The sequence below is a fragment of the Coloeus monedula genome (genome assembly GCF_965178545.1).
Source record: "Coloeus monedula genome assembly, chromosome: Z".
NCBI lineage: Eukaryota > Metazoa > Chordata > Aves > Passeriformes > Corvidae > Coloeus > Coloeus monedula.
In genome coordinates, this window is record NC_138822.1 from 18,298,832 (window position 1) to 18,312,230 (window position 13,399).

The following is a 13,399-nucleotide window of genomic DNA, read 5'->3' on the forward strand; positions in this document are numbered from 1 at the left end:
CCCTCTGTTTTCTCTGGAAGTGGGACTTTCTCCTCCTTCACGTTAGAGGGAGAGGCTGGGGACCATGGCAGAAAGTTGCACTGATACCACATTTCATGACAAATGTCTCTTGTGTGTGTTGTGAAGCAGCTGTTGATGCTATTTGAGTCTTGGAGCAGAGGCTGCAAAAGACATTGCTACACCTTCACCTTTAAGAGTTGAGCAGCCTGTGTATGAAATTTGAACCCAAAATAACAGTTGTGCAGCTCGTCTAACATTTAATAAGGAATTAACATATAATAAGGAATTAATTGTCTCTGTATTCCCAGAGACGTCCACTGATACTTCTTGGATGAGCAAAACTGCAGATTTCTTCAGTAAACAATTAGCTTTCTCTGCAAGCAGCAGAAGTTTCTGACTCTGCAGGATAGCAGGCGAAACTCGTGGTACCAGCTGCACGGACAGACTTGAAAATCTGTTTCTTGAATTGTTTCACTAGAAACAAAGCAGTGAGTCACTGCCAGTGACCATCTAGCCGTGCCAGCACTCCTGTCAGCGCTGTGAGCAGCGAATGGGAGCACATGCACCCGGCGCGAGCTCCTGGCTCCCATTTCCCCTCAAGGGACGCCTGTTTGCAGAAAATACTTTTCCAACAGAGAATTCACTCTTCCTGGGGAAGCTGCAAACACAGAGAAAATGCGTTGGGATCGGCACTGAATGTGTTTGTTGATGCTGTATGAACTTTGGTAACACCTTCAAGCATTCCAACATTTGTCTTGTCTCAACTTCTGAGTTATACTTTATGGCAAATATGACACTAAAAGGCATTCTCAGAAAACATGGACTAAGGACTGTTTTTAGAAAGACCACACAAATCTTGGCAGATAGAGCAAAGTTATTTCTGCAGGGTTTATTTTCTGCAGAGTTTGTTTTTATTTAGAATACATGTGAGGCACATGCTGCTTAGTTGGGCTTGTGTGTTGATACAGTCAGTACCACAACCAGCACAGGCAGTCCTCCACACTGAAAAATGGCAGCAGGAACTGGGAGGCAACAGGAGCGTAGTGTCACAATGTGCTTATTCTACACTTTATTCATACCTGAGCATCCATCTGTGACCACTCTTGGGTACTAACAGCCAGCTGGGAGGAGGAAAGGTCAGATCTGCTGGCACATTTTGGGGTTCTTTGCATTGTGAGCAATGCATTGGGATGCACATTTGCAAGGGAACCATTCCTGTGGGGTAATGTTAAGCGCCCGGTGAGATTTGGCACTCCGAGCATAAGTTAATTTAAATGGTGTTTTATGGATTTACCTAAACTTAATTGATGTCTGTTTGATCACCCTAGGATCATAGAATCACAGAATATGCTGAGTTGGAGGGGTCCCATCAGGACCATGGAATCCAACTCCCAGCCCTGCTCAGGACACCCCAAGAGTCACACCATGTACCTGAGAGCATTGTCCAAACTCTTCTGTAACTCTGTCAGCCTTGGTGCTGTGACCACTTCCCTGGGGAGCCTGTTCCAGTGCCTAGGCACCCACAGGATGAAGAACCTTTTCCTGATATCCAATCTAAACCTCCCATGACTCAGCTTCATGCCATTTCCTGGAGTCCTGTCACTGGTCACAAGAGTGCAGAGATCAGTGTTTGCCCGTCTGCTTCCCCTCATGAGGATGTTGAAGAGCACAATAAGGCCTCCCCTCAGTCCCCTCTTCTCTAGGTTGTTTAGGATATAAAGTAAGTAGAATAAGGCCTAATAGCCTTAGTGATCCCTTAGGGGGAATAATAATAATAATAATAACAATAATAGTAATAATAATAATAATATCTAATGAGAGGCTATAAACTCTATTAGTTTGGAAAGTTTTGACAAGTTTTTACTTACTTTGACCATAAACAGGAGTCAGTGAGGACATCTTGAAGGAAACAGTGTCATGAACTGGCAGGGTCAGACTGATAGGTTTTTTTCAATGACTCATTTGTATCTCAGGTTTTGCTGCAGTCTTGATAAATGTGTCTTACAGCTTAAGAGGGCTATGCTGAATTCCTTTACGAGCAATTGCCTGAGGATAATACTGGATATTCACTGGAATGACGTTACAGAAATTGCTAAAATTCACCTACATTCTCAGGAGCTTTTCACTTCAAAAGCAATCTAGAAAAAAAAATGGAAGTATTTGAGGCTTGTGTTACAAATAAAGTCTTAGCATCTGTGATGACAAGTGTCCCAGGGCAGCTGGAGAGCATTTGAAGGGGGTGCCTAAAGGAATTAATTTGTTGACTGTTGCCTAGTGAGGGCAAGCAGAGAGGCCACCACAATGTGACAGACATGCGAAGACTGAACTGGGACAGACAGATGGCAGAGCCCTGTGCCTATTCTGGGTGACATCCAATGGCCTGAGGTGAATTCACATGTGTTAGGTGGTTCACTGAGTTGGACAAAGAAGAATTTGACTAGCTATTTTAAGTAAAATAAAACCCAGGGAAGCTAAAATATATCAAAACTCAGTTGCTTACAATCAGCAGTTAGATATGCTGTAGAAAGCCAAATACTCCTTCCTAAATCTCCTAAATGACTAAACACTCATACCACCGATTGGCATCTATCTCTTTCTGTTCCTTATACTGGAGTATGTGCAAAGAGTTGTCTTTTGCTTTTGATACTAAGTGATCCTCACTAATTATGGATAGTTCAATTATCTTGCTTGGAGCAGAAGCTTCACATCTGAATCTCCTTCCAGTGGTACTATGGACTGCAACTACTCAGGGACAGGTGAGAGAATCCTAGGGCATCACCCCCTCCTCAGGGGGCAGAGGATGTAAAATACTTTGTGAATTTATGGATATTGAGACCATCAGTACATTCACCACTGTGTGTGTGAGATGTTGGAGAGATTACAGTTATATACCTTGGGGCTATTTTAATAAACCCTTCTCCAGTTTTGCAGATTTTGACTCTGAGTGTACACCTCATACACACCCTCAGTTGTTACCAGGCCCTGCCAAGCAGGAATGATGTACAGGACTGCAAGCCTAGGAGCATCCCTCATAAACTGAAGCCAGTCTTTGAAATGGCTAATTGGTGAATGCAATTGTGCAGAACTTCAGGAAATATTAGCGATGGGCCTTCTTGTTGTGATGTTGAACATCAGTAGATGTGCTCCTTGACTGAAGGTTCTGTGGTTGTGCATGTGGAATCCTCACCCCTGCATGTTCCTGGTCCAGGAGGAAGCTTGCAGGGACAGAAGATGAGTCACTGCAGCTGCTTTCTTGCTTAGGGTTGGTTACTTGACAGTGGCCATTGAGTGAGCAGAGTCGGAGCAGAGGGGTTGCTCAACAGCAGCCAGCGATAAACGCGTTCCAAGACAGTGATCTCCAGCAGTTTTTGGAAACTGATGATGTGGCTTGGCCAGTTCCCTCAGGTGACCTTTGACCAGGTTACTGCCAGCACCCATCTGGATCTGATTAGCTCACCTGTAAGCTCTTTCTGTAGCCAGCTGTTTCAGCTCATGTATACAAATATGTACCTCACCTGTCTGCAGTTCTGTCTGCATTTTATGATGTGAGATCATTGATCAGCCCACCCTGAGCCTGCCAGTTATACCAATGATTCTGGTATAAAAAAGAATATGAAACCACTAAGCTTATGTCAAGCAGCAAACTGAACTCATGGGAGTTCAACTTCTGATGCCAGTGAAACCAATATGTATTTCAAGTATTTTTTTTTCATCTGTGTAGGACCTGTGGCCCAGCTGAGTATTAGAATAAATGTAATTTCTACAACCCAAGCTTGCAGTTTCCCTTGGAGAGATAACACTTGTGGACAAAGGTTACATTTTAATTGATCTGATGTAGCAGGGAGAGACAGACAAGTTTCAGGCAGATGAGCTGTTTTTCAGGGTAATGCAGTAGGCTGAGTGATTCGGCAGATGCTGAGAGCAGATCCAGGCAGTAGAAAAGTTTAGCTTTTATAATCTTCCATTTGGTGCATCCGCATGGTTTGCAGTTGCACTCCAGAAGGCCATCGGTTGAGGCTTTTTTATTTCCCCAAGGGAAAACCTTCTCCAGGACTCCCCATGCATGCTGTACCCTACTCTCTCATTCACCAAAGCCAAGTCATGATGGGCAGATTTTTGTTCCCTACTTGTGCCAACTCCAAAACTTGCTTGCCCTCTACCTCCCAGGGCCACTGCTTCCTGTGACCAGAGTCTTCCTGCTTCCCTAAGCCCAGGTTTGCTGCAGAGCTTGGCTTAGATGGTGAGCACCACAGGCTTTTAGTTTAACCTGTTTGGAATACACCAAGGACATTACTCAACCAAGAAATCTTTACTTCTGATGTAAAAAAGCCTGATCTTCCAGATAATGGAAATCCAGACATGCAGAAACCAAAACAGGGTTGATTGAGTTGGAGTATCTCTTTCTTCTCTTTCTTAAACTCTTACTCCCTGTGGCTGTTCTTGTCACTCTGATCCAAGGAGGCCCCATAAATTTTCCCCTTTTAAATCACAACAAGAAGTCCCTTGTTTCATGGTCTGGCTCACCAGATTCCTTATGTTGGGTTCCTGCGGGGTGCTGGCCTACAGTTTGATAGATTTTTCTTCAAAGATGTGCCACGAAAACTGTGTGAACTACAGTGGGCAGGTTTGCCTTGACCAGGCTGAGAGTGCTCATATCACAGAGCACATTATGTGCACATAATACAAAGCAGAGCTCATGATATGTTACAGGCATACTCCAGCACATCACACCACATGCACCTGTGTAAGCAAATAAAAGGAGTGATGAGCGAAATGAATAGACAACATAATGAAAAGGAATACTGTAGGAGTGAAATTTTATATTTTTCTGCTGAAGGAAGGCACTCCACTAGGACAAGCAGCTGTGCTGGAAGAGCTGTCACAGTGCATTCCCCTGTGTGCTTGATCCTGGTGGAAACACGATTTAGCAAAGAGATAGAGCTAGTTATGAAAGAGATGGGAACTATGAACAAATAGATGCCTGGTGATTTCTACTGTATCTGCTTTTTATCTTTAATATTTCCTGTTCACTGGAGGCAATGGAAACTGATTTAGGATGCCAAAGAATAAAGAGAAAAATTTTCCGTTCAGAAATTCACAGCAGAGAATCTTGTGTCTCCAAATACTACCTATGTTCTTTTAAAGTATACAGCTAACAGAAGTCATGGAGATGTCTTTTGGAAAGAGCTGTTTCAAGGAAAATCAGAGATACCAAACAAAAACTTGGCAGCCTTTGTGTCAGCTCATGAAAAATTGTGAAAATTATGTAATGAACAGTATGAAAATGAGAACTCAGTGGTGTGAACAGCAGATTACTGGGACTGATGGGTTGGTTGGAACAACAGAAACAAAATTTGAAAGTGTATAAAAATTGTTGAGGTTATTGTGAAAGGAAAAAAACCCACATGCTTCTGCTCAGAACAAACAGGAGATCTGGTGCATGATGTAAGGTCCTTGGGACTTGAAGGAGATCAAGGAGAGGAAGCATCCTCAGTATACTGGAGCAACTCCACTAAATCAGAAGGAGAAAACGGCAGCTCAGGCTGGACCCTTGCCAGACCTTCAGAGGCAAGCTGATCGATGGAGACTGCAAGACTTTCCAGAGTGGTAGTAGCTGCAAGCAGATGCCGCAGCCACAGAGTGTTTTGGGGCTAATTGTATTAGTTTTGACAGGCTTGCTAACAGCTGTATTTCTGAACTTCCTGGGGGAGCAAAGGCCAGGGCAGGCAGTGGAGCTGGTAGTTGATTCATAAAGCCATCCTTTGGGAAAGGAGCCTTGGAAGATTTATGCCCGAGGGCTGGCAAACAGGAGTTCTCTGGCCTGGTCTGGTGAATGTGGCCAGAAAAAGGTCAAATAATTAATCTCAGTCCCTGTAGAGAGACCCAGTTCATAAAGTAAGGTGAATTGGAGAGAAGGCTGTTGGAGGAACTCCTGTTGTCAGGTTTGTCCATTTGGCCACAGGAAGGTGGGTGACTTCCTGGGTGAACTACCTGTGTGTTCATCACCCCAGGCTGTGCTTTTCTAAAAAAAAAAAATCTTTTGTTTTTAATAAATACTACTCAGCTTTGTGAAAGTTACCTGGAAACCCTCTGGACTCCCTGAAGAAGATGACTAGCACAGGGGTAGATCTGGTGGGGTATTCAGGTTCCCTCCCTACCTGGAAGGGCAGCCAGCAGTGGCCAGGCGGGACCACAAGCTTTTTTTGCAAAGAGGTGAGAGCTTTAGGCTTGAAACTGCTGCTGCCCCTGTAGACACACAAGAGAAGGAAAAACCTTGACAATAGCAATGCATGTCAGTCACTGCAGACAACAAACACAAACCACCCACCTCCTGCTTTTCCATCCCTCAGCTATTTCCACAGAGCTACTTTTAAGAAACCATGGAGGAGAGAAGGAGGCTTAAAGAACAGAACATTTTTTTTTGGTGATGACAACACTGATTAGTCCCAGGGTATTCACATAGGTTGTCTGGTGTGAATTTAACAGCTTACCAGAAATAAAAAAATCTGTGGCTTGATGGGAATGGAAACACCAGTTATACCCTGCAGCATCAAGTAGCTTTAATCATGGCACCACCCTGAATGTTTTGGGACTGAGTCTCTGCATTCATTAATGTGGACCAAGTTTTTCCACTCAGCCCTCTGTGTGTTTTGAATGCATCCATCCATCCAGGGGAAAGACACTGCTCCTGCAGGTCTCCCAGGGGCCAAGGAGAAGGGATTAAACACCAGCTCTGGCAAAAGCAGATCACTGTTTGTCTTGTTTTAAGACAATTTAATAAGTGGACACTCTGAAATAAGTTACCTTCCATCATAGTTTTAATCAACCCCTTTCCACCAATATGGAGACATAAATACAAGTAGATGTAAGTGAAGAAAATAACAGTTTATTAGCAAAACAAAATAGCAACAGGCAAAAAATAACAGTAATAGTCACTTGTTACAAAGGTGTTGAAATCTCATTGCCTCTCGGGGAACAAGGGGAAACTCAAAATGGGGGAGTGACCCCCCCCCAAGATGGTGCTCTCCTCAGGCGACCGCATGGTCTGGGAGACACGAGGAAGATGGCAGACAAATCCCTCTCGGTGCAACCTTGTCTCTGGATAAAAAAAAAAAAAAAAACCAAAAAACCAGCAAACCAAACCAAAACCAACAGGAAGGCAGGAGCTTACAAAGCAGTTCTGGTGGCAGAATTGCTGGTGTTGCCGGGACACCCCGGCCCCACGCTGTCAGCATCCAGTTCATTGGGTGTTGGTGCTGTTGTCTTGCTGCCTCATCCTGAACTCCACCGGTGTTGGTGCTGCTGCTCCTGAGCCGTGGGTGTGTTGGGGGAAGAAACGATCCCCTGGTGCACTGCAAAGAGCACCCCCCAGCCCCAGTGGCTCTAGCCCCACACTGCAAAATTCACTCTGAAACAGGTTTTTATTGGGAAATGCAGCTTCTCGGGTTGCTACTGTTGAGTCCAGAAACCTGCCCGAAACAACCTCCTCTGAAGACAAGAGAGAAAAAAAAAAAACCATGAAGGGGAGCCTCTGCCTTGAGCCAGAGCTCGGAGGAAAGAGAGTTCTGCTTGGGTGACCCCTGGCTTTAAAAAAACCCGGTACCCACTGGCCCTGTGATGCCATTTCCCACTGCACTGCTGGGTCTTGGAGAGACAGTAACAGTTCTGGGCAGATAGGTGTGGAATAAAATAACATCTTGAGTTATCCACAATACTCTTGCTGTGTTTTCTTACCTACACGATCCAGCCAGGGAGAAGGGCATGGGGCCTCTATGTGCAAACTTAATTTGCAAAATTTTGTCCCTCTGACTCTATTGTTAATATTTTTAACTTTTTCTGGAGATGTAAGAAGACTTAATAGGTCTTAGAAAGGTACTGCTTTGCTACTGTTTTTCCCCCTCTTTTTTTGGCAATAAAATATAAAAAGAAATCCCAAAACTAAAGCCAAGACCCAAAATCAAGATTCTGAGATTCCACAGAAGACATCAATAGATCAACTTTTGTCCTAGCAAACCCTGGTAATATTCTTTCCTGTTTCTATGTGGGAAATAGAGAGAAAATCAAAACAGGACTCACAAATGTTAGATATTTCTTGTAGTTTTTCTGTATAAATGAGTACCTAATCAAACGTAAATTCTTAACTTTTCTTGCTTCGAATTTCCTTATTATGGCTTCTCTTGGAGTTTGCTGCTTATATTCAGTTTTTCTTGTAAAGCTGTACTGTGGCTGAACTAAGTGAACAGCTGTGTCAGACATAAACCCTACAAAGAGCCAGAACATGTCTGTGGTTACCCTTCCAAATTTTTACAGAGGAAATATATAATTGAAAAGTGAACTAGTAATTTTATTTATCTCAGTAGTTGTTTGGGGTTTTTTTTCCCATTTTTCTCAATGCAATTTGTTTTAGTTTATTAGCCAGCATCTGGCTTTTTGTCTTGTTTGTGCTATTTACAGAGAACGCAATCAGTGTAGTTTCTGTGCTCTTTTTTGGAAAAAGCACTATTTCTGATCTCAGAAGCCCTTTTTCCTAAGCCATTGATATAACCACTGCTGACTGATCTACTGATGCCCATCTAGTAAGTACATTAAAGTATTTGTTATATATATTTTTGGAAAACTTGGGTGAATGACTCATGGAATTAATGCATCACCAACTGTAATTGAGAGAGGCTCTGTACAGAACTGCTTATTAGAGCAGCAAAATGACAGACATTGATACAGAAGGATTTAAATGATCTCATTTTGTCAGTCTTGCTGCTGCAGTGCATAGTTGCACTGAGGTGGGATAGGTTTGAAACACAGTGTCCTCATTCCCCCCAGGCTCAATGTTTTGTTTGGACATGGAGGAATATAAAATGAACACATGCTTAGTCCTGTAAAGTTTGATTCAGCTGTCAAGCAGAAGACAGTCGAGTTACATGGTAGGTAAAAAGTCATCATAGAAATGTAAAAAGTGCATTACCTACTATCCTGAGTAGTGAGAGACAGGTGAGGGAAATAATCTGAGTCTCCTTTCTCCCATCTCTTGTCCTGGCTGTAGGTGTTTGCCTTCACCAGGCATCTGCTGGCTGTTAGCAGTCAAAGGTAGTTAGAAATCCCTGGCTTTTGTCATCTCTGCAGAAGCTTGTCTTTGCTCAGGAGCTAGCAGGGCTCATTGATGGAGCTTTAAAATAGATGTGCCAGGGAAGGTGACAATGTCAGGCTTGCCCTTGAGAAGCTGTGGGATGACATACCAAGGTTAGAGGGACAGGGTGCAGGTGAGGGCCCTCAGGCAGTGGACCTGAGATGTACTGGCCACACTGAGCACATTTGACATCTTATGGAGACAAGCCAGGGGCTCCTGAGGTAACAGAAGCCAAGAAATACCAGTGAAATATCTCACTGAAATGAAAGGATGTTCTTCCAAGAAGGCAACATGAGCTGACAGCTCAGCTGAGGTGCCTTTGCACCAGGGTAACAGTGTGGGCAACAAACAGGAGGAATGGGAAGTCACTGTGCTGCTGTGAAGTTATGATCTCGTTGCATTACTGAAACTGGGTGGGACAAATCCCATGACTGGATTGCACCTATGGATGGTGTTCAAGAAAAGAAAGGGGGTTGCCCTCTCTATCAGGAGGGGGATTGAGTGTGAAGTTCTGTTTCTGAAGAATAGGCATGAACAGATTGAAAGCCTGTGGGTAAGAATCAGACACTGAGACAACAAAGAGAACCTCATGGCTGACACATACTACAGGCTGCTCAGACGAGGGGAGCCTGTTGACAAAGCCTTCTTGCTCCAGCTGCAGGAGGCATTGTGCTTACAGGCTCTTGTCCTGCTGGGGGCCTCCAACCACGCTGACACCTGCTGGGCAAGTAACACGGTGAGCTGTGGGCAGTCCAGGAGACCTCTGTAGTGCATGGCGGATAACTTCTTAAGGTTATAGACAGCCCTACCAGAGGGGATGTGATACTGGACCTGTGGGTTGCCAATACAAGTTAATTGGGGCCAACAAGATTGGAGGCAGCGTGGGCTGCAGCGATCATGCACTGGTGGAGTTTGCAGTCCTGAGGGATACGGATCAGGCAAAGAGTAAGTCAGAATCACAAATTTCAGGAAAGCAAACTTCCAGGTCATCAAGGATGTAGTCAATAGGACCTTCTGGGAAACTGCTCTGAGGGACAAGGGAGCAAAAGATGTGTGGCAGATCTTTAAGGATGCTTTCCACAGAGAACAAGAACTAGCAATCCCCAGGAGGAAAAGTTCAGGCAAGGAACGCAGGAGACTGGCATGGGTTAGTCAGGACCTGCTGGTCAAACTAAAGGGCAAGAAAGAAATCCACAGTCAGTGGAAGCAAGGCCAGGTATCCAGGGAAGATTACAGGGTCACAGCCCAGTTGTGTAGGAATGGGGTGAGGAAGGCAAAGGCAAAGCTGGAGCTTAACTTCACAAAGGTCACAAACAACAGCATGAAGAACTTCTATAGGTGTGTCAGCCAGAAAATGAAGGTCAAAGAAAGCATGTACCCCCTTGATAAGCAAGGCTGGCAAACAGGATGAGGAGAAGGCTGAGGTGCTCAAAAATTTTTTGCCTCAACCCTCACTGGCAGCCTCTCTTCTCACACCTCTCGAGTAGATGGAGTGTAAAATGTGATTGGGGGAGCAAAGTCCCTCAGAGAGAATCAGGTTTGTGACCACCTGAGGAACCTGAAAGTACGTAAGTCTATGCGACCTGATGAGGTGCATTCCAGAGTCTTGGTAGAATTGACTATGTAGTTGCCAAGCCACTCTCCATGATACTCAAAAAGTCATGTCAGTCAGAAAATGAAAAAGAAAGTTCAGCTTTCCTGTATTTGCACAGCCCGTTACCCTGCTTAGGGCTGCATCTACCCTCTGAGCAAGTAATTGCTGGAAATTGTATGCTTGTGTTTCTGTGTCATCAGGCTTTTCCTAGAGTTTTCTGACTACTCTCATCTGCCTTCCTGTGATTTTGAAGAGTACTCTGTTGGTAACTCCTGAATGATTGCTATAAATTAGCTGTCATGGGCATTTGCAGGAGGATTGTGGCATGCTGCAAAATGAAGCTGCATTTTACATTTTTGAGAGGCTATACCACTGTGCATTCATGAAATTCTCCACAGACTGGAAAATTACTCCCACAAACAAGTGTGGAAAGTTGTCTGCTTCTTTACTCCAAGGAACCCCTGCTTTGCCTTGCTTTGCTCTCACAATTGCTCTGTGTCAGCCCTTGAGGTCTGCATTGTGAGACCTCCCTTTCTGCATCAATGGCACATCACTGCTGTTACTGAAGTACAGTTTAGGGTAAAGGCCATTTAGTCAATGCTGCCATTCATTTGGAAGAAGTTTAACGTTGGCATTTTCTGTGCTTGGTACTGCCAAGTGCCACGCTCCCTGATCCTGATTAGCAAAGCATTTAAACTTACACATAAAGCGCTCTATCAGTGCTCTCATTGATTTTGGTGCAGCCAACTACACATTTAAACTTTCAAAAGAAGCTAAAATTATTAGTTTGGGAGTGAGAGCACTCTGTTTCTGGAGAGGTAATGAATATATACAACTAATCTTTTTAGAAAAAGCAACCAACCCCACCCCCAGTTAAAAAGGGAGTTCATGATCTTTGCTCTCATACCTGTGGTGAATCAGACAAAGTGTGAGCAAGTGCACAACACACAGAGAGCAGAGTCAAATTTACAGTGACATAAACATCCCAGTTGGAAATTATAAGAGGTTTTCTTTTAAACCACTATTTTTGTAGAAGAAACCTTAGTCTACTTATAATTAAGTTTTAAAACCTGGCAGCCATTTAAGCTTCCTAGCTGGTAATTTGAGGTCTTCATGTGAATGTATTTTTCTATGTCAATGCTGATTTATTTCTGGAAAAAAAAAAAAAAAAAAGGAAGATTACTATTACAAGAAGGATCTGTTTTCTATGGGGTTTCTCTTGCAGTGCAGACAAAAATAGGGCTGAAATCTAAACTGAAATTGCCAGGTATGGATTCTGAATTGTAGGTTTCTTTGTAAGTAAAATGATCCAAGTTCAGACTAGCCTAAAAACATAGATTCTTCATCTGAATTGGATATTGTCAATTACATCAATTAAAACCAAATGTGCAAGAAGCATTTGACTTCTGATGGAGCCTTGGTGATTTCCCTCTATCTTCCTGTGAAAAAACATGCATACTAGGGGCAGGCATATGCCAATAAATAAATGCCGTGTGTGCGAACTTGTGTGAACTAACTGGACGTATGCATGCAAGTGGATGCTATGGACTCCCATTTTATGTAGTGGCAGATTAAGTATTTGGCATGCACATTAGGTGCCTATTTTAAAATATTTATTCCTGTGTTTATTTTTCTTTCAAATACCGCTGCAGTAACAAGTTACTTGTACTTAACCAGTGATTTTGTATCTTTCCCCAGTAGACTAAAACCAGACAGTAGATATAAAGAGAAATTATGATAAGAGGCAAAAAAAATTCCATTCCCTAAAAAGGGAAAGAAAATGCAGCTTTTCTTTATTTGCACAGCCCCTTACACTGCTTAAGGCTGCAGCTATCTCCTAGCAATCATTTATCTTACATCAGTTAAACAAAATGTTCGGTACAAATGGGTTGCTGTGCACTGTGTCTGCAGCTGAGAGATGGAGCAGATGCAGGGGGATGCTGTAACATGCACTTCCCAAAGAATCAGGTGTTGTCAGAGTGACTGTCTGTTCCTGGCATCTTCCTGAGGGTCGGTGGGAGAGGACTTTGGGAACCTCATAAAGCGGATCTATACCTGCTCTTTGCCTTGAGGGGGTAGTGACTATCCATGAAGATGATTTTCTTTCATTGGAGAGAATGCTTTTGAAAAGGCAACAAGAGAGCTTCTAGGAAGGAACCCCAGAGTGTCTTGGTGGGACACAAAGAATGGGAGGGTTCGGGCAGGATTTGGGAGGGGAGGGTGTGCGTCAAAGGCAAGCACTGTATTAACATCAGTGTGACTGCTGAAGTTCCTGAGTTATCCAAATATTTACCTATGCATGGAAACTGACAAGCTCTGTGGTCAAGTGAGATGAGATTAAGGAAGAAGTATATGCTGTGGAGATTCTGAAAAGGCTAAGTGTGACGTGCTGCTGGGTAAAGGGCTAATTTGACACAGGCCCTGACAGCACTTATGCTTCCAGCTCGGGTGATGTGAATTAGTATCAGAAGTGAGACTTGTCTAATATACATTGACACTAGGTTAGAAGGATCATTTTCCTGATAGTCTATGGGATAATGTTTCAGACATCAGTCCTAACTTGTCTTACTGTTTTGTTTTGTGGTGTTTTGGATTTTTAAAACTTATTTTAACATTTTCATTTTTTGTATCACTTGTTTCTGGCATTGCTTTTCAGGTTTCTGTGACTCCTGTATTCCATT

The 13,399-nt window shown here is 43.4% G+C and overlaps 1 protein-coding gene across 1 annotated transcript in view; it reads left to right on the top strand.

Annotated features, from left to right (window-relative positions):
• MAMDC2 (MAM domain containing 2) overlaps positions 1 to 13,399 on the top strand; it is a gene marked incomplete at its 5' end in the record, with an annotated part of 55,021 nt that overhangs the window by 15,235 nt on the left and 26,387 nt on the right. The window lies entirely within an intron of this gene.